Genomic DNA, 21,789 nt, shown 5'->3' with positions numbered 1-21,789 from the left:
CACATTCATTTCTCCGTCTCCCTCCACGTAGCAGATTACCATTCGAATCTAAATATGGAAATAACTGGCGCGAGAAACCAGATGAAAAACGATTCCTTTACGAGGGGGGAACGAAGCCCTTGGATTACAACCATGGCTGTCAGCAAGCTTTGAGGTATCGAAGAACAATCACTCTATACCATCACAATATGTAGAGACGGAGTCTTGAATGAGGAGAGTGATGAACAGCTGTGTGTACTGTGCCCGGCAACCAACACACACACACACACACACACACACACACACACACACACACACCTTCGCTATGCCTGAACTAGCGTCATTCTGAGCAGGTCAGAAGTCTGGCTCAAAGTTTTGGAGATGAGAAGCACTACGCCCGTGGACACATGACGAGGTCTCTTAGCATCCTCCTCCACCATCATCATGCAAGCTGACTCTATCACGAAGGAATAGTTTGTTTCACCTTTGAAATCTTCCTTTTGAGTGCGATTGAGTCAAGTCTTTCACTATTTAGTGAACACTAAATGACTGTTGAGTGCGATGGTTAGTGAATTTTAAACGAGTATGGAGCGAGTGTTAAGCGAGACTATGTCGTTCGCTTGAAAACAATGTGTAAAACTTATTCTTCTCTTCCGTTTTCTGTTTGCTTTCGCCTGTGACTTTGAATTTCATGTTTCTTGTGTTTGCAACGTTTGTTATCAATGACTTATTGAATCCGACTCCTCTCCGTTGTATTTCTATTCATTTCTATCAGGCACGAAACAGCATATATACTGCGTTTGAGGTAACAACAGGAAATTGAAAAGATATGAAAACTACTTCGAGGATTCTGGACCTTGGAACTACTACTACATGTACCCCACCTCTGTGTGTGCTGGTCCTATCCATTTTCCGAGACTCAGACTTTACATCTGTCTGCTCCCTGCTTCCCCTCCGTGCATTAGTCGCTGCAGGTATTAAAACTTGAGGCACAAGATGGATGAGATGACATTCCCTGAACCTGGGGAATGGCCGTTAATTGATCTTTTAAGTTTGAATCGAAAAAAAAAAACCAAGTCAACCCTGGTCTCGTCTCGTGCCTCAAAATTTTTGTAATGTCTTCAGCTGAACTGAAATTGCTCCATGTTTTTGCGTTTTAAGCTTCGCTCAAGTTGCTCCTTGTTTGTTCCAGCGATGACCGACACTTGACAAGACCCGGATACCTGTGGTGGAATCCGAGACCAGAATGGTTATACTGGTCGACTTATTTATGACAGGGAATTTATGAGGTTCACGAACTCTATTCGTACTGTCTTTTTGTCTCTCGCACGAAAGGAATTATTCGAACCATGTTTGGGGAAAAATGGTGATGCGAGAGTGTGATAATGGACGTAGGAACTCACGTACACAGAAACTTTAAACTGGGGACACTTGTGGTCTCTCGTCCTTGCTGATAGAAGCACTCCTGCACGGGAGGAACTCACAAGCACTCACAGACGCAAGCACTCAGTTACCTCTGAGTAACTCTGTAGGCATATGTCATCACACGATGCACCAAGATGTTGTCCTTCGGGTAAAAAGAGAATACTCTTCTCCTGGCTGTAAGGGAAGGAATATTCCTCCAATATTTCCAGTGAAGAGATAGCTATTCGTGTTTTTACGTGAGGCGTGGTGGCAGGAGAGAGAGAGAGAGAGAGAGAGAAGGTCCCTATTCCCTATTCACAACCCTTCGCCTCGGGGCTAGAATGGACATACCGACGCTCCAGGCCCATTTAAGAGGCCTAGGAGCGCCTCTCTCTCTCTCTCTCTCTCTCTCTCTCTCTCTCTCTCTCTCTCTCTCTCTCTCTCTGTCCCCTTCAATACCAATCCACCCCAAGATGGAAATAGATGACACGCATTACGTTCTCTTTCAGCTCTATAGCGCTCCGTATTTTCGAGAGAGAGAGAGAGAGAGAGAGAGAGAGAGAGAGAGAGAGAGAGAGAGAGAGAGAGAGAGAGAGAGAGAGTATTCAAAGACTTCGCTCCATCACACTATAGTGGAAAAAAAATCACCCTACCCAAGTAACCCTGATTGACCCTCCGGCCAGATCGGACCCAGTTGACTATAGATGAGAGAACCCGACCCCTTACAGACGCAGGTGAACACACAAACTTAGGTTCCAGCACTACGACCATTGATGTTAATTCTAACTTATAAAAGACGAAGGGGAATCTAATCCTACATGTAGTATGTTTTTAATGTAGTAAAGGCTCTCGAACGCCTCACCCTTGACGGCCTTTGTTGACATGATGATGATATTCTTGGACTATCGCCCCTGGCTGATCCCAAAGGAGACATTCCACCCAAATCCTGGGCTGCGTCAGGCGTGCAGGCTGTCTCGCTAAGCAGCGTAAAACGTCAGCGAAAAACAGAGTAATCCATATGGCTATTTTTCTCCCTCGTTGTCTTGACACCTTAGCCTCCTCTTGCCCCGAGGCACAGCGGAGCCAAAAGTGAAAACAAGTTTAATGGTGAAAGTTAAAGACAGCGTCTGTGTTGCTCTGTGGTGTATCTCTCAGGATTGAAGAAGAAAACGGTTTGTGTGTGTGTCCTGTCTGAGTCAGGTATTTCTCTCCCTTCCTCCCCCTTCTCTCAACTCCCACAACACCCCTACCCCCACTGCAACCCACATTTCCCACAACCCTCCCCCCCCACACCTCGCTCGTAAGCGCATCCTGTGGGTCTCCCGAGGTTGGCAGAGAGATTTGCATATCATAATTATCTTTCACGGGGAGAGAGAGAGAGAGAGAGAGAGAGAGAGAGAGAGAGAGAGAGAGAGAGAGAGAGAGAGAGAGAGAGACCATAATGCATGGGTTTATGGGCCATAGTACATGGGTTTAGTGGACCCATTATGTGGATTTAATGGCCTCAGTGTTGGGTTTAGTGGTCCCAATACTTGGGTTTACCAGCTCCGGTAGGTCGACACAGCCACACCCGCCGTGGAGGTTCGGATCCCGTGTCGATACACAATGACGTAATGATCAAAATACAAGCGCTTCAGATGTCTTGACTTTAGAAGCATAATCGCCTTTAACGAATCCGGATCAACATGTCGCTGACGCAAAACAAATACGATCCGAATCCACTATACAGGCGGTATATATATATATATATATATATATATATATATATATATATATATATATATATATATATATATATATATATATATACAATATCCGTATCTACAATATCGAAACGCCCATACATGACAGGTTGAATTATCTTATGTCATATATGATGACATATTTCTCTTAAGAGTAATACGTATAGAATTGTATTTCTATAAATATCATTTTATTCTTGACAGACGCGAGAGTGTATTTCATGTTCAAAAATTCTCCAATACACGAAGCGTTTATAGTTGCCTTTATGAATTTAGTCATCCTGTGGCAATATGTTCAGACCCTCTGAATTATATAACAGTGTAAATCCGGATTATGTATTTGAGTATCTTGTATACAGCATCTTATCTTTATCTGGATGATAAGGTACAAAATTGTTTATTCGCACGCTAACTTCTCTAGTTCATTTTTTTGCACAGGGTGAGGGAGCTAATTAGCCACTGTGATGTGCTAATACATATTGGGCTTTGCGAACAACTCTGGTTCCATTCCTGGGGAAAAAATTGTAGAATCAGCAGGAGGGAGCGGGCGAACCAACAGGGTTCGACAATAGACTCGTTTCAGCACAGCATTTGTTTTGATAATGACGTTTGGGATTAAGCCGACCAATTGGCGTGCAAGGGATGGTCTACCAGCCAATCACATCCAGTAATGAAGCACTGCCATCCTGTGTGAACAATCAGCTTTAATTAAAGGTGATTTAGGGACCTGGCATTTAGTGCATCATTTCCCATCGAAAACTACGTTAATACCCTTAAACGCAACGGTACGACCCTTGAGCACGATGTTACAACCCTTGGCTACGACGTCGTAGCCTTATTGACCTTGACCCTTAAGGGCATGATGGCTTAAGGTTCAGGTCAAATGCCAGGCTGTCATACCCACTGCCTGCTGTCCTCCCTACTCGCTCACTTTAACCTGTGACTACCTGCTGTCGTAACGACCAGTGTCTCGCCCAGTGAGGCCAGTGGATGAGGAAGGGACCGGGAAAGAGATGAGGCAAGACCCAGGGAGCGAGGCAGGAGCGAGGTAACACCTCTTTACTCACCCCTCACTCACCTTTCGGCACTTCTACAGAAGAGGACTGGCCCTGTGCCCCAGTCTCCAGGGAGATGGATGGCTAGGGACAGATGGCCTCGCCTCACTGATAATTCAGCATCGGGGAGACGTTGCCCGAACAGGTGACGACGCTCAGACGAGACGAGAATAGCCAAGTGGCTGGGCGACTGGCTGACTGACTGGGTGACTGGCTGGCTGGCTGACTGACTGACCACAGTTCCTCTCTCAGCCTCCTGAAAACTCCTGAATGAGATGAGACACAACGCTGACCGCGTCAGCAATGTAGCTGACATAGTACAGCGTCAGGAGTGTGACTCTCATACTGTGTCAGCCTGGGCCTATCAAAAGCCCCACGGTGTGGTATGATCCTGACCACTGTGTCGCAGTGTATGGCATGCGTCTCGACCCCGTGCCCCGTGGTAAGGCACAGTGTGTGTGTGTGTGGGGTTGGGCTTCGATCCTCTACCACCTGGTGTGGTGTGTGCCCCAAATCCCCTCGCTGTGATGGTGTGGTGTTGCCCACAACGTTCCCCACTACATAATGTGAGGGTCAGTTCTCCACAACATAGTGTGGACTGAACCTATCTATACCTACCCTCGCCTAGTGCTGATGATCGAGATTTGTATCCTACAACATCCACTTAACTAATATTACGATGAACATTCGATAAGGATAAAGAACTCACGTGAAAATAATCCCCTTGAACAAAATGGTATTCGGGAAATAATCATGTTTAAGAGCCCCCCCCCTCCTACTTTTTTACCCCCTTCCTCCTGACGCGAAAAGAGGGAAATTATCAATTATCCAGGGGCTCGAACGCGCCACGCGGCTCTCTCTGGCCTCCCCACTATAATATTAAATCTCCTCCGTCTCCTGCTGGCTCGGCTCTCAACAGTCTCCTCCATTTCCATCCTCTTCCACGACCTAATTTTTTTTTTTCGATGGTAAGCTGTACACCGAGTTTTATCATATCATTATCATTATACACACACACGCGCGCGCGCGCACACACACACACACACATATATATATATATATATATATATATATATATATATATATATATATATATATATATATATATATATATATATATGAGATGGAACGAATTAGTGATGTGGTATACAGGGAGCGACGTGCTGTCAATGAGCTGAACCAGGGTATGTGAAGTGGTTGGGGGAAAACAGAAAAGTTCTGTGCGTCTTGTTCAAAATCGACGTCAGACAGAGCTTGGAGACACGGAAACAGCTGTGTGGAGACATGGAAACACTGTTTGGAAGCATAAAAACACTGCTTCAAGGCGCGGAAACACTAAAAGCACAAAAAAGAACGCTGTTTGGGGCATGGAAATATTGTTTGAGAGGTGAAAACACAGTGTACCTAGATACTTTTCGAAGAAATTATATAAAAATTGATAAAAACTCTCAATTCTAACACTTTCCACTCACAGACGCACTCGGAGTAACAGGGCAATGAGTGAGCGAGTGCAAGAGCGCGGGAGGCTCTGATTACAGGCCAGTAGCCGAACAAATTATAGACCGGGAAAATCTATATTATAGGACGACGCTCAGATGATTATAGAGCGGCGAAGCGAAAATTAGTGGGCGGTAAGTGGAAATGACAGGGCGTAAGGCTATGTTGTTATAGGAGGAACCATAATGATAAGATGAACGAGTCTTTCTTGATGGAGCAGCAAGCTCTTGACGCCATTACTGGATTCAATCCAGATTCCTGGCTTTGGTGTTCGTGGATCTGGATTAATGTTAATGGCATCATGACGTCAACACAAACTCGTATGAATAAAACAGGTGTGATCAGTTTCCTGGGCCGTCTGTGAGCGCTATATATATATATATATATATATATATATATATATATATATATATATATATATATATATAAGCATTAATACAGAAACAGGGAATCTCCCAGAGATTTCTAACTAAAGAGATGTACGGAAACATATCTCTGCACCAGGACCTCCTCGTTAAGCAGTGATCTTCTCGTTCTTGGTAATGTCGCAGAGGACAGGAGAGGCTCAGTTGGGGACGAGTCCTAGATTTCTATTTCTGTCTGACGGATTAAAGGAACTTGGGAGATGAAGGGAAGAATCCTTCGTTCCCTCAGCTGGGTATATCATTGCTGGGGTTTGTAAGTCTTCCGTAAGACGTTCTCTCTCTCTCTCTCTCTCTCTCTCTCTCTCTCTCTCTCTCTCTCTCTCTCTCTCTCTCTCTCTCTCTCTCTCTCTCTCTCTCATTTACCGGAGCCTTTGTGCATCGAGCCTGATGATACACTCTGGCTTTTAATCTCTCTGCGCTAGAGCGGGGCCTTCCTGTGATTATGAACTGTGCATGAAAGGGGTTTCTCCAATCTTTCCTGATGAGGTTTCTGAAGTTCCAACAACCTTTACACAATGGAGACGAATCTACATGCGTCTCGAGGTCTCGTAAGCCGAGGTCCTCGGCACAGAGACGCCCAGTGAAAGTGTCAAAAAAAAAAAGAAACTGGGGAAGATTTATTGTAAATGACACATCAATGTCTTTATGTTGAACCTCCCCGTCAACTCGCTGGGAACTTTTAAAACCTGTGGGTTTCACCAGGAGCTTTGTGATCCCCCGTCAAGTTCCGTCGACTGACTGACCCTGTACAGCCATCCAACAGCGCTCCAGATTCTCGGAATTTGGATTTTGTCTCATTACGTTGTCAACTTCCAGACTTCACATCCTCTGTCGCTAAGCCAATAACCCCATCATAGACCAATAACCCCATCATAGGTCATTGTGTATCTCTGATAATTTCTGCAACCCCAAATTTCGAGTTTATGGAAGCAAAGTCGAGTTTGTAAGCGAGGGCGTTGCCATATCTCACCGAGCCAGTCAATACAAAGGTGTGAGACGGTCCTTCGTCTTATAAGACACCGCAGGTCGCGTCTAGCCAGGTGTAAGATCAGCAATCTCCCACAAGGGGATGAGATTCCCCTAGAGTGTGTGCGTGGGGATGTAGTGAGTCGTATATTTACTACATGGACATGAGTGACGCTTCGGAGCGCTTCAGTCGAGGGTTCGAACCACGCTTGAGACTCGTTCACACAACCCCCCACACTCCCCGTGGATGTCAACAGACATGTGAAGGCTTCGGGAAAACCACCATATGTTCGGTATTTGTAAATGAATGATAAATGACTTCATAACGACACGTCAATTAAGGGAAGAGAATGAGGCTAATATTTCGGAACGTCTGTTTGATACCACAGTCGGTGGTCATCATCTACTAACCCCTGCGAGCTCCACACCGCCCGTGAGACGGGACACCAAACACCAGCTGCTTCGGGAATCGAAGCAATGATTGAGCACTGATGGGAAACACACTCAAAGCCGCTTGGTCTCTGAGGCCCAAGACCGACTCTTTTGATGTGAAAATGTCGTAATATATGCGTCACACAGCCAGAGGGGTTGGGATAGTAGACATGTCCCATTCGAAAGGCTTACCTGTATCACTGGGATGGTCTGACCCAGCTTACAGAAGCACATTCCAGCGAGTGACTTCCCATTTTCATTAATTCACCTTAAAAGTAGTACTGAAAACGTGGAAGACGAATTATCTTTGCTTCCCTAAGATTTATGTTTTTGCTTTCATGTAATGTTCGTGGCTGTGTGTGTGTGTGTGTGTGTGTGTGTGTGTGTGCGCAATCAAGATGGAGATTAGGGGTAAAGTTCATTAAGTGCTGAACTTATCACACGGTTCCTCCTGGACTGGAGAGAGAGAGAGAGAGAGAGAGAGAGAGAGAGAGAGAGAGAGAGAGAGAGAGAGAGAGAGAGAGAGGTGGAGGGGGGCTCTCTAAGACTCCCAAACAAACAACCTCCACCCTCCCCACCCCTTGAAGTTGTTTGAAGTCACTTAAGTCTCGGCTAAGTTGTTTCGAGTCCTTGACTTTAAGTTTGGTTGGGCCAGATGGAGTATTTCTCGACCATGGGAAGTGGGAGGGAGGGAGGGGGTTTGATCAGCTTGAAGTGCGGATATGAAAGGTTCTCAGCACAATACTCAGCCAGAGTTTGTTCTGAGATGTGTTTGTCTTGTGTTGTTGTTATGAAAGATGTCTGGCCCTCCGGAGTCCATGGCTCATTCAGATATAATATAGTCAAAGATCATCGTAATATATGTAATATAATCATCTATCTATTATCCTCTTCATCTATTCACATATTCACGTCCTTGCCTATCTACATAATTTCTCGCTCCCATGTACGTATGTGTTCGTGTAATGTATATCAACTTAGCATTTGATGGACATTTCCATTAGAGTCAGAGGTTGTGATACATTTCCCTGTGACAATTTTCAAACAAGTTGTCATGTATATGACAACAGCAGTTGGGGGCAATGACACCCTGAGATAGGAGATGGGTCAGTCTAACTTTAACACAGTAAAGATAATCATTATCGAGTTGATGCTAATGATTTCTAGATTTATAATTAAATGATGATTTCTTGGCACGAAAACAACCTACGCATATTTTTTCTTCTATGTATTTTTGAGCGAGTGCTCGGCCTATTTAGAAAACATTTGTAAATACCATTAAATCCTTTTTTCTCCTTTTTTTTCATTAGCTTTCCGTAGCTTTCGTCTTCCTTTAGCTTTCCATAGCTTTCGTCTTCTGGGTGTGGGTGTAGTTCGTCAGTGATGACCTGAAACAGTGGTTGAGTGTTTCAGTAGAGGCATGAAGCAATTGGTGTTACAGTAACTCATTTGATCAACCCTTTGAGCACGACGGCACGACCCTTGAACACGACGGCACGACCCTTGATCACGACGGTACGACCCATGAGCACGACGGCACGACCCTTGAGCACGACGGCACGACCCTTCGATATGATGGCTTGATAGGGAAGCTGTCCTACTCAAGGGTCGCATGGTCGTACCGAAGGTTCGCACCGCCGTGCTCAAGGGTCGTACCGTCGTGCTTGAGGGTCGTACAGTCGTGCTTGAGGGTCGTACAGTCACCCTACTATTGCACCAGACGTCTGGCTAAATGTTTCGGGTAGTTCCAGCCCGGCTGTAAAACCCTTGCTTCTGGAAAGATATAGTTTTGCTAACTTAGAGAAAATAGACTCGCTGGCAGCAATGAATATTTAAACAAATGCAAACATACCTTACACTGCAGAGGCGTAGTGGGTGGGGGTTAGATATAGAAAAATTGATAATAGAAATATTTAGACCATATTTCAGTCGTATTATGGTTAGAATTAGAAGACGTGGAAGGGCGTGAGGGAAAGATGGGAAAACTATAGAAAGGAAATGCCAAGAGCAACATGTCAATAGATCTAAATATCTTCAGGTTAAGAGTTCAGGGTTCAGCATACAGACTTCAGGCTTCAGCATACAGACTTCAGGCTTCAGCATACAGACTTCAGGCTTCAGCATAGAAACTTCAGGGTTCAGGCTTCAGCATACAGACTTCAGGCTTCAGCATAGAAACTTCAGGGTTCAGGCTTCAGCATACAGACTTCAGGGTTCAGGTTCTAGAATTCTGACTTTCCTTTGCGCAAGCTTTCCTCCCTGAACCCCCAGAACCCCAGTTCTCTCCCATCCCAGGACACAATCCCATTCCCCAGTCCCGACCCATCCCAAACCCCAGTCCTATATCAACCCCAGACCTAAGTCCCACCCCAGTCCCAAGTCCCCAGTCCCATCCTACCCCAGTACCGTACCAGCCCAGTCCCCAGTCCCCAATCCCGTCCCACCCCAGAGCCGCCAGGCCTGTCCTACCTCGCACAGGGCATTTCACGAGCCGTCGACAGCTGTCTAAGTCATCAACACACACACACACACACACACACACACACACACACACGTCCGAAATGTTTTCACGTCAGCCATTTGTAGATGGGAAAGGTGGGGGGGGGGGGGTTGGAGGATGAGTGGGGGGGGGTTGGAGGATGAGTGGGGGGGGTTAGAAGGGGGGGACATTTTTCTAGCGACGACCTCCCTTCCCAGCTCGACCTGACCTGACCACACTCGCCAGTTGCCTCTCCTTCCTTATCGCTGCAGCTGAACACATGATAACGTCAACATGGCTCATGTGGAAGTAATCCTAATCAGGGAGATTTATCCCAGGTAAATCCCACTCAAAAAAAAAGAGGGAAGGAATGGGATTTATAAGACGCCATTTTGATGTGTAAGGAGGATATAAAGGATTTTGTTGTTCTTGTACGTTAGGGTTAAGGAAATCTTTAACCCTTCATCACGCGTCCCTCTTCGACCGAGCTCAGAGAAAGTATAGTCGATAGATAAGTGGGAGAATTTGTCTATCGCGAGGTTGTATATCATCCGGGTCGCAGTTACATATAGACCTGTGGATGTACACGAACACGGACACTTACAAACAAACACGTAAACGAACACCATAAACAATATATATATATATATATATATATATATATATATATATATATATATATATATATATATATATATATATGAAATACTACAACAGGTTCCTGTTCATCTAACTGCCTGAAAGAGATGTTCAACAGACCATCAGAAACTCCCCTCCTCCCCCTCCCTCCCCTTCCCAGCCATGGGAGGCGAAGAGGGGAATTGGTGTATGATTGGGGGAGCAGTGTACGCCTGTCTGTGTACACCACTGACAACGTGCACCCATGGCTGTGTACACCCCTGGTTGTGTACACCCCTGGCTATGTAGATGAGTGGTTATATTCATACCTCTGACTGTGTATTCTGGCTATGTACACCTTTGGTTTGTACACCTCTAGCTGTGTACACCTTTGGTTGTGTCCACTGGCTGTGTCCACCCCTGGCTGTGTGTACCCCTGGCTGTGTACACCTTTGGTTGTGTCCACCCCTGGCTGTGTCCACCCCTGGCTGTGTGCACCCCTGGCTGTGTGCAGCTGTGGCCGTGTGGGGGTCGATGGATCATCATCACCTAGAGAGCTATCGAACACAGTTTTCCAGAACTTAAAGGAGGTCGACTGATAGCACGACCCCCTCAACACGTGTGGTCGTGCCTCCACGTCCCCAGACCACGCACGTCCCCAGGATTGACACGTCCCCAGACTACACACGTCCCCATCCTACACACGTCCCCATCTTGCATAAGTCCCCATTCTACACATGTCCATACCCTACACACGCCCCTAGCCTACATACGTCACCACCTTACACACGTCCCTACCCTACATACGTCCCCAGCCTACTTACATCACCACCCTACACACGTCTGCACCCTAAATATGGCCCCAGCCTACACCCCGTACCTCTCTCTCTCCAAGGGAAAGAGCAACAGACCATCACCTCAAATCGTCTAACTCTTCCCTTCTACAACTGTCCCACTCCATGGAACTACCAGCTGTGTCTGATCCTTTTCATATCTTGTCCAGATTAAAATCAACTTGATGCTCACCTTTACTATCCTCTTCACCTTCCTTCCTTCCTTGTATCAGCCATCGTAAGGTCCTAGTCCCTCTACCCACTCTGCGCCCCTTCTCCATCCCAACATTTCACTTCGTAAGAAAACAGTTTTTTTCCGAGGTCCACCCAACCAATGGCCATGCCCAGCGCTCGATGCCTTGGTTCTTTTTACCTGCATACGTAATGCCTCCCAGAACCGCTCCTTCCAATATCTTCTTCCCTCTCCTCCGCCTCCCTGGCCGGGCCACCTGCTCTCCCGTGTTGTACCCCACACCCATCTGCTTATCTCGACTCTCCACAAAGACTTCGACCCGCCAGGATTCTTCGAAGTTCTAACTCTGAGCTTCGGTGTCTCGTAAGCGGGATATGTGTGTGTGTGTGTGTGTGTGTGTGTGTGTGTGTGTGTGTGTGTGTGGGTGGGTGGGTGGGTGGGTGGTGTCTTTTGCTTTATATTCTTAAGGATGTCTTCCTGTGTTTACACATTTCATCTATTGATTTATCTACATCTCAGAGTCTACCTATATCTGCTGCTTAATAAATTGCAATCCATTCTAATGTGTGACTGTATTCAATTGACTGTTTGGCATTTCATTACATATGTTTCAGTTTATCTACCTTTGTTTTTCATTTGATGTATTCACTCGTGTCTGTTATCATCACCCATATCTTCACCTCTGCTTCGCCATTCATCAAATTAACTTATCAGCGTCTGTGTTTAACTCGTTATTCATTAATTCATCTATCCACATCTATACACCAGTATATACATTCATTCTTCGTTATTCATCCATTCACTGAACCACATCAGCGAGAAAACCAACTTTGGATTTCACGCAATCGCAAAGTGCACAGCGTCCCGGGCGACACTCGGTCATGCTCAGCGACCCTAGTGAATGTATCGTCGCTGGGCCGAGCTGGACGAAGACGTCACCTTCCCTGGGAAAACTTGGGAACAATCCAACTTAAAGCCATCAGTGAGACGCTTGGTCATGATGGAGAAAGTTTAGCGTTTTGCTTCTTTTTTCTATTTTTTTTTTCCTATTGCGTTACCCACCGCGTCCCGTGAATAGAAAGCTTTGCTGATATCAGCTTGAATAAAGGAAATAGGAACACGGCATCGAAAAATCCTCTTTTTTTGGGGGGGGGCGAGTTTTGCTACTCTCTCTCTCTCTCTCTCTCTGCCTGGCTAGGTGGATGGATGTCGCGACGAGGCTTCCTATACGAGGGTTGGATACCCTTCCTCTCTTCTCAACTTTTTCCAGACCTGAGGAGAGAGGTAGTGATGATTCAGCTTTGTTGCGTGCGCGAGACGTGAGGAACTGACCAAAAAAAAAAAAAATGTTCATGAAATGGCACTCATGTCTGGAGGACTAAAGAAACGGAAGGTCGTCTCAAAATTGTACACGAGAGAGAGAGAGAGAGAGAGAGAGAGAGAGAGAGAGAGAGAGAGAGAGAGAGAGAGAGAGAGAGAGAGAGAGAAAGCTAATGTCATTCATAACAACAAAAACATTTTTTTTCTTCGACAAATTCACAAACAAAACACGTTTTGTGTCCATGCCTCACTCTGACGCCCCCTCCAGCCGACGACAAAAGTGTATACACCAGCTGGGGAGACACCACGATAGCTGGGGAGACACCACGACAGCTGGGGGAGACACCACGACAGCTGGGGGAGACACCACGACAGCTGGGGGAGACACCAGCACAGCTGGGGAGACACCACGACAGCTGGGGGAGAAACCACGACAGCTGGGGGAGACACCAGAACAGCTGGGGGAGACACCACGACAGCTGGGGGAGACACCAGAACAGCTGGGGAGACACCACGACAGCTGGGGGAGAAACCACGACAGCTGGGGGAGACACCAGAACAGCTGGGGAGACACCACGACAGCTGGGGGAGACACCAGCACAGCTGGGGAGACACCACGACAGCTGAGGGAGACACCACGACAGCTGGGGGAGACACCACGACAGCTGGGGGAGACACCACGACAGCTGGGGGAAGACACCACGATAGCTGGGGGAAGACACCACGATAGCTGGGGGAAGACACCACGACAGCTGGGGGAGACACCAGAACAGCTGGGGAGACACCACGACAGCTGGGGGAGACACCAGCACAGCTGGGGAGACACCACGACAGCTGGGGGAGAAAGCACGACAGCTGGGGGAGACACCAGAACAGCTGGGGAGACACCACGACAGCTGGGGGAGACACCAGAACAGCTGGGGAGACACCACGACAGCTGAGGGAAACACCAGAACAGCTGGGGAGACACCACGACAGTAATCCTTCATAGGCTGACCTAAACCTAGGTCACTATACCCTAGTCTAGCCACAGGTCACTCCTCAGCCTGCACTACGTCACTCCTCAGCCTGCACTACGTCACTCACCAGCCTACCATCAGGCCACTCACTCTGTCTGGGGTGCCCCAAAATAAAATCACAGGGAATGATGTTCAAACTGTGTGTGTGTGTGTGTATGTGTGTGTGTGAACCACAAGAACACAACACATGCAGCAGACCCGTCGTCGACCCCCACACTACATCACATTAGACCAGTCTGTTGTGAACGGGGAACCTCACGCCTCTTCCGACACCTGGAGCAACATACCCCACTCTAAAGCTGAAGATTGAAGGTGGAAGGGAAGAGGTAGATAGAGGAACAGCGGATGGTGGAAGAAGGGATAGGAGAAATCCTGAACTTAGGTGAGAGAGAGAGACAAATAAGAATGCTGTAAACAAAATCCTAGGAGCATACTTAGCTAATGACTATGGAAGGTGAAGCAGGTGAATCTGGCGAGCCAAAGAGTGGCCCTCGACAGCCTACACTCCGGCTCTGGTCGTAACGCTGGGGAGGTTTGAGATCCAGAGGGTTTTTGTCCCGCATTGAGCTTAATCCTGCCTGGCACAGCTGATGCTGCAGCGGTGGAGGGAGGGAGAGAGATGAGAGAGATGGAAATACGAAGAGAGACAGGAGATAAACAGAGACAAAAATATATATAGAGAGAGAGACACAGACATACAGACTTTGGCAAAAAGCATGCCCACACACACACACACACACACACACACACACACACACACACACACACACACACACACACACACACACATATATATATATATATATATATATATATATATATATATATATATATATATATATATATATATATATATATAACGCGTACACATATCATTTCATTATGTATTTGTCTAATAATACACTGATATATATTTGATTAAAACTTTATTCGCTTTAGGCATTGAAATATAACTGGTGACTGTGCATGTGGAGGTCAGCGAGGTGTTGTATGTTCAGTCTATTCGTTCCAATTTGCAGGAAATCATTAGTTCTGGCGGCTGTTGGACAGAGTTTGAAAATATTATCCCCAATTAAATGCCAGACTGATATCAGTGTCAATGAAATTAATAATGTAGACCCAGGGTGAGGCTGAAGCTATATCATCTCTATGGAATATTTTATCATATAACACGGTATTGTTTGGCAGCTATTTCAATATATATATAAATATATATATATATATATATATATATATATATATATATATATATATATATATATATATATGGGGTAAGACTTATAATCATAGATGTTACCTGGGACTGCTGTTAAGTTGGCACTAAAGATGATATATCTACGAAGCGTCGTTGTATTTCTCGGTTATTTATTTATAATACCGTAAATAATTTCGCTTAAGAGGATACTATAATTTTCGACGCAACGATGTTGGTTTATACACGCCTAAATCATCAAAAAAAATCAAAAACATCTGTGGACCATGTCCGAACAGAGGTTCGAATTCCGATTCGGATCGTTTCGAATAGGCGACTCTGGGTTCTGATCTGGCTTCTGTGTAAAGGTTATAAACAATCGAGAGAACTACAGACCCTCGAGTGACGCTGTATGATGTTTTAGGTTATATCAAAATACGAACTGAAATGCAAAATATTGGTCGGACTAGATCTAAAACTAAGTTTGCATCTTTTCGTATGAATGTAAATCCGAAGGAGAAAACTTTTGCGGGAAAGAATAAATAACAAATCAGTTCCCTCTGTCAACGTTTCTATATTTTGTGAACTAAGGTTTAAAGGGAGCTTCACCCTGTGTGCAACGAGCGCCTTATGGTCCTGGATTGATTCGACGCTCTGGCAACACTCCTATAAATGATCGAATGGGTACGACAGTGTCCGTAGCCAACGCCATCTATTGATTGGCGGCCAAAGCAAAGAATGTTCCACTTTATGGTATCACAGGAAAGAGGGACACAGTTGCACTTCTTTCTCAATATTTTCTTATAAACATCCATTCTTCGGCCAACAGTCTACGCGTCAACATGGGAAGTGAAGTCTTGTACGTCTAAAGTCGACATTTTCAATTGTGAGTTGAAAAACAGTGAGGTTTGTCAGTGTTTAAGATATCATCAAATACGTGGTCTTTCTGTCAAGAATTTTGCAAGGGTTTGTTGGTCTGTATCTCAGGTTTTTGGAATCGTTGAAATTCCAAAGATTTAAGATCCAAGAGACCCACTGGACTACAGTGTCTCAGTTTTCAGTTCCCACAAGCCAGACAGAAAACTTATGTTTCTTGACGAATTCTTAACCAGTGAAAGTCCCTACCATTGTTTTGGACCTTGTGTGATGATGGAGGGAGACATTGATTTGTCATTTTAGCTATGAAATGACACGACTGAAATAGCTGTGCCTTGAGTATCAAATCCTAGGGTAAAATTTAATTATAGATAAAAGAATATTGGAAAAAAAATGAGCTGATATAGTTCGCCAAAAAGGCTGTTATAACGAGTGAAAAAAAAAGAAACTCAGATGATGCGTTCGTGAGAGGAGTACAGTAGTATTTACTCTTATCGTTCCTTTAGCCCAAAAGTATTAATCATTACTGGCAGGCCGATAAAATTGTGTGATTATTCATTCTCTGGCGTAGGCAACGGACCCAAGCTGATCTTTTTTCTATTTTCAGAGGATGGAGGGAAACATCGGTAATGCTACGAAGCCAAAGACGAGGCCAACTGTCTCGACGAACGGAAACAAGCAAAAGGGTTCGTTTGTGTGGATGAAGGTAAGGCTTGATTGTTTGTTTGTATATTGCCACATATACCTCAAGGTCACGAAGTTGGTTAGAGCTCAGAGTAGGGCCCTGCGAATCACTCATATTTCTAGCCGAATCATGTTTCGAATCATCCATAGATAATCGAGTCACGAACCAAATTACGTCTCGAATCATCCATAGATAATCGAGTCACGAACCAAATCACGTCTCGAATCATCCATAAGTAATCTAGTCGCGAACCGAAGCGACTCTGCAGACACAGGCCTGAGTGACGTAGTGTTTCGCCAGAGATCTGTCAATGTTTATGATATCTTTCCTCAGTTACCTTCTACAAAAATGCCGTGATTTTATCCTTTTAAAGAAAGAATGACAAAATATTGAAATTTTTCGTGGAAATGGTTCTATGTTCGTCTCGTGCGACGCCATATGGTAAGATATTGTGAAGTTGTTGACTGGAATAATGACTGGAATCGAATTGAATTCCCGATTCGGAATCAAATCAAATCGAAGCTTCACAGAAAGGACTCTAGTTAAGAGGGAATATTGCCAACTCTCGCTTGATTTTTTTCTGCGTCCAGTTGTTTGTGATTTTCTGTATTTGTGCATATGTTTGTTTATTTGATTGTTATTAGTTTGTTCATGCATCCGTCCGTTTATCCATTCTTTTTTGTGTGTGTATCTTGTCCTTTGTGTGCGTCGGATCTGTCATCTAAGGGTCAGGTCAAAGGTCAAGCCAAGTGATCCGAAGGCCACATTGTTGTTCTCAAGGGTCGTAGCGTCTCGCTCAAGGGTCGTGCCATCGTGCTCAAGGGTCGTACCGTCGTGCTCAAGAGTCGTACCGTCGTGCTCAGTTTACCAAGAAAAACCCTTCACTTCAGATCTGCAGTTTTGCACCGATGCAGCTTCGCGAATCAAACATTTTCTGAAGGATTGTAAACTTGGAACACCTCGCTACCAATCACTGCCATAGAATAACATGCAGCCCCAAACCTCTCCACAAAGTTGGATAGATGGTTAACTATTAATGTAAACATTTTCAGGAGGAGTGACAGGAACTCCTTGTTGAGTTAACATGGCGATCAGCCTGAGCGATATATATATATATATATATATATATATATATATATATATATATATATATATATATATATATATATTTAATCCTAGTTTTGCAGAGTTTAGTTTATTCATATCTATTCATACAGCCCTCGTAAAACATCGTTCATTGAGTATTTGCTTGAAAATAACCCAATTTCTATCAAACTCTCAGTGTTACGTGGTGACTCACCAACTTGTGGTTGTTCGCAGTTCGTTTCTCGCCAAGGGTTTGACATTATCTTTAAACGCAGCGTCGATTTCATTAAGATAATTTCGGTGAAATGCCTAAGATAGTCTCAATCCATCAAAAAAAAAAAAATAGGTATACTCTCCTCTAGATATAACCTTAGTCTTGATACAGCCAGGGAAAGGCTTCCTCTTCTATATGTTCGTAAAAAGCAAAATACCCAAAAGCCATCACCGTCTTTGTCCTTTATGCCTTGGTGGTCGCTCGTGGTGAGAGTCCGTCGCAAGACGGCTCTAAAACATCACAACCTCTCACAACATCTCTCTTGAAATTCTTGGCTTCTCCTCGCTGATTGCATCAACTCCTCCTCCAGGTAGGTACAGACGCTCAGTGTTTCATAAGAAGTCGGTCTTTCACGAGAGAGAGTGTGTGTGTGTGTGTTCGCCTGCTGTATTTCCTGCCGACCCACCCCACCGTGCGCCAACACACACACACACACACACACACACACACACACACACACACACACGGTGCATTCTAATCAGTTCACCAGCTGCAGAAGATGGGCCCATGGGTATATAGCAAGGTGCACTGCCCATGGGTATATAGCAAGGTGCACTGCCCACATAGGTCGTGTTTATGGTCCTGGTTCAAGCGATTCTACAACCTGTTTTTATCTTGAAACAAAATTCATAGTCCTCACTTCTCCCATTCCATCTTTCTTATTTGAGACAATTAATCTTTACTATATTTTCCTGCAGGAAGTCAGTAGAGGTCACTTTCCAAGGGAGTGACATATGTGTGACAGAGATTAAACATCATACTGTCTTCTATTTGTTTCGTATGATCTCCAGAACCATTGTCCTTGCTCATGTCTCTCCAATGTGAGTTGATCATCATCACACAAGTGTATCTGGATACTTTCGGAGGCACTGCTCCCTCTCCTTCTCCTCCTCGTCCCACTCCTCCTCTTTGTTTGGGACACACACACACACACACACACACTGTTGCCTTTAATCCCAGTTCGGGGTTGGGCTCCACGCATGGGTGAGGCTTCCTGCAAAGTGTTGCAACCCTTCTGCCGGCTGTCGGTCCAACAGCGAGGCTTTGCGAGTGTAACCGTCCTCAACTGCACACGAAGAAAGTTTCCCGAACTTCTTCCGGTAATCTGACTGGAGAGGAGGAGGAGGGTCTCTCTCTCTCTCTCTCTCTCTCTCTCTCTTTCTCTCTCTCTCAGACCCCTGGGGACGTTACTATCATCAAAGTGGAGGCTGCAGGGAGGAGGGAGGCAGTTCTGTTCCGACGACGTCAGCCATTTCTTCGTAACACCTGTCCTCGATCGCTTGCTCGCTGAAGGCGGACGAAAACCTAAACAAGCAGCGAAAAGTTCCAAGTCATTGTTGTCAGTAAGTTTGTGGTGGTGGACGAGGAGGGCGTGTTTATACACACACCCTGGACACCAGGGGAGATAATTGAAGCTCCTGACAACAACCAGGGAGACGTGGTCCACCCAGGGAGCCAAGAGTTTCGCAAACAACAACAACAACATGGGAAGGTGTTCGAGTACACGTTTGTTGTACACGTTTTGCGACGAACGTTTGTGTGTGTGTGTGTGTGTGTGTGTGTATTCTCACTGTAGTGTTGCTGAGCAGGACAATGTTAGAGAGACCCGTTCTCCTGGTTCTTGGCTGTATATTGCCATTTAAGAGATAACTGACTAATAGAACCTAACGGTCTCTCAGTGAGTCGACTACCCCTTACGTGGGACTCGAACCCCAGTCGTATAATTCCATACTCGATCGTAGTGTACCGGACGCGCCACTGTGATCACATGATCGCGGGTTCGAATCTTCCGAGAAATGGTTTCCCCATTAATGATTGGTCAGCTTAGAACAAACCGCTGCTGCTGTTATCTTAATGAACTTGAGAACACATGTTCTTGTGGAGTCTCACACGTAACTTAATTGATTTCTAAGTTCTAATTTTCGTCTATTACAAATTTAGATCAGTATATAGAAAACTTTGAAGGATATACCACTGAAGATTTCAACAGTATCCGAAATAGAAAGATATCTGGGAAAATAACTCATATCTTTTTTTATCATATTTTATTTTCTGTAGCGTTCATATGTTGTAAATATAATCACCTTGCAAGTTATGCCATTCCACACCTTGCTTACAGAGGCTATATAGTGCTAAACTCAGCTTGCAACAAAGGCCATTTCGCGCATTACCTGAAAACTTCCTCATAAAATCCACCAGAAAATTTACCAGTGTGAACTCCATTACCAAACTATTTAAAAAAAGTTTCCATAACTTGAAAAGTTTTATCATGAAGAGGCTTTACAGCAATCCACCCTAACAATAGAAGATAAAAGGTCAGTTTCCCCTAAAAACGAACCATTGCAATACAGAAGGAAGACGAAAGTATATGGAACACCTGTTAGATATTTATGGACTTTATCGGTGCTGGAAACTATCTCCACGAGGACAAGAGGCGTAGGCCACATAGAGAGGGAAAACCAGGAGTAATGGCAACGTTAGTAGTCGAGGAACTTGAGAAATATAATCACTGGACTGAGAAATATAGCCACTGACTCTGATATATCCCCCCCCCCTGTTCTATCTGAATATAGAAGAAGAGGAGGATTTTCTATGTACGTCGAACAGCAGTAAAGCACAGACGTCCTTTTGAATTGTCCCATGATTGTGGGTGAGGATGTGGGTCAGGGATTAGCCGGAGGGAGAGACCACACTATCCTCTTAACTGGTGGCTGGCAGGAGTACTTTATCCTCGCCACTGGTCATCGGAAAACTCACGTCATCCTCTCGAATACTGGATAGAGACGCAACACTATCCTCTCCACAACCAACCCTGCCACAAAGAACGTCTTAGAGGCTGTGCAGATGCAGACACACACGTACCGAGCACAATGCCTACCAAGACTCGCCTTCAACCGAAAGAAATATTAAGCCGTTGAGCGAGGAACATCAACGTGGACGCTCAACTGACTATTAAGTCTTGCATTCCATGGTTGGTGCTACGATTGCTGCCATGTTCCGATGTACACATTAGGCTGACGAAAAGGAAAAATTAGTGTTGAGCTGTTGTCACAAGAATGATAATTTACGAAGCGTAAAGAATGCATGCAGTATATTTCCAGTGGTAGTTTGAGTCGCAAAAAAAAAAAAGTCATAAGCCAGTTTGTCCACGTTCTTTGCTTCCAGTCATAATGTTTTGAGTAAACTGTCCCAATTGCTGAGTTCTCGTCCCCACGTTCGGGAGTTGTTTTACTGCAGTTTAACCAAAATAAAGCCGAGCGCTTAACTTTTACAACCTGGAAAGTCTTAAAGTTGACGTCCAGAGGTGGGCGAGTGTGGCAGAGAACCAGGTCAAGCCTCCTCATGAGGTGAAAGGTAATGTCCTTATCCCTTCTTATACAAAGGAGTCGGTGATCTTAAGGTTCTTTGCTGTAGTCCAGTGGCCCTGAGACTCCTGGTCGTTGCTCATCTTCCAGTACGGCCCGGCATTCCAGAATCTCCTCGCTGGACACCTTTCTTTTTGAGGACAGTTCAACGGCCCTGGAACCTCCTGGCTGGATCTCATGTTCCAGGAGAGTCCGGCATCCCTGGACCTCCTGGCTGGACCTCACCAGTTCATCGGCCCTGGACCTCATTTTCCAGAGTAGTCCAATGGCTTTAGACCATATTCCAGGACAGTCCAGAGACTCTGAACCTCCGGAGTGGTTGGAGGTTATATTCCAGGACAGTGTAATG

General features: G+C 45.2%; 1 long non-coding RNA gene across 1 annotated transcript in view; it reads left to right on the top strand.

The window, feature by feature from the left end:
• Window positions 1-21,789, top strand: part of LOC139759778 (uncharacterized) — a 57,535-nt gene that overhangs the window by 16,351 nt on the left and 19,395 nt on the right. The window contains exon 2 of the long non-coding RNA XR_011715144.1: window positions 16,638-16,736. This is a non-coding gene — a long non-coding RNA (uncharacterized lncRNA). The remainder of the gene's footprint in view (window positions 1-16,637; window positions 16,737-21,789) is intronic.

The sequence above is a fragment of the Panulirus ornatus genome, chromosome 34, assembly GCF_036320965.1.
Source record: "Panulirus ornatus isolate Po-2019 chromosome 34, ASM3632096v1, whole genome shotgun sequence".
Lineage (NCBI taxonomy): Eukaryota > Metazoa > Arthropoda > Malacostraca > Decapoda > Palinuridae > Panulirus > Panulirus ornatus.
The sequence above is the reverse complement of the archived record's forward strand: the minus strand, read 5'-3'. Positions and strand labels throughout refer to the sequence as shown.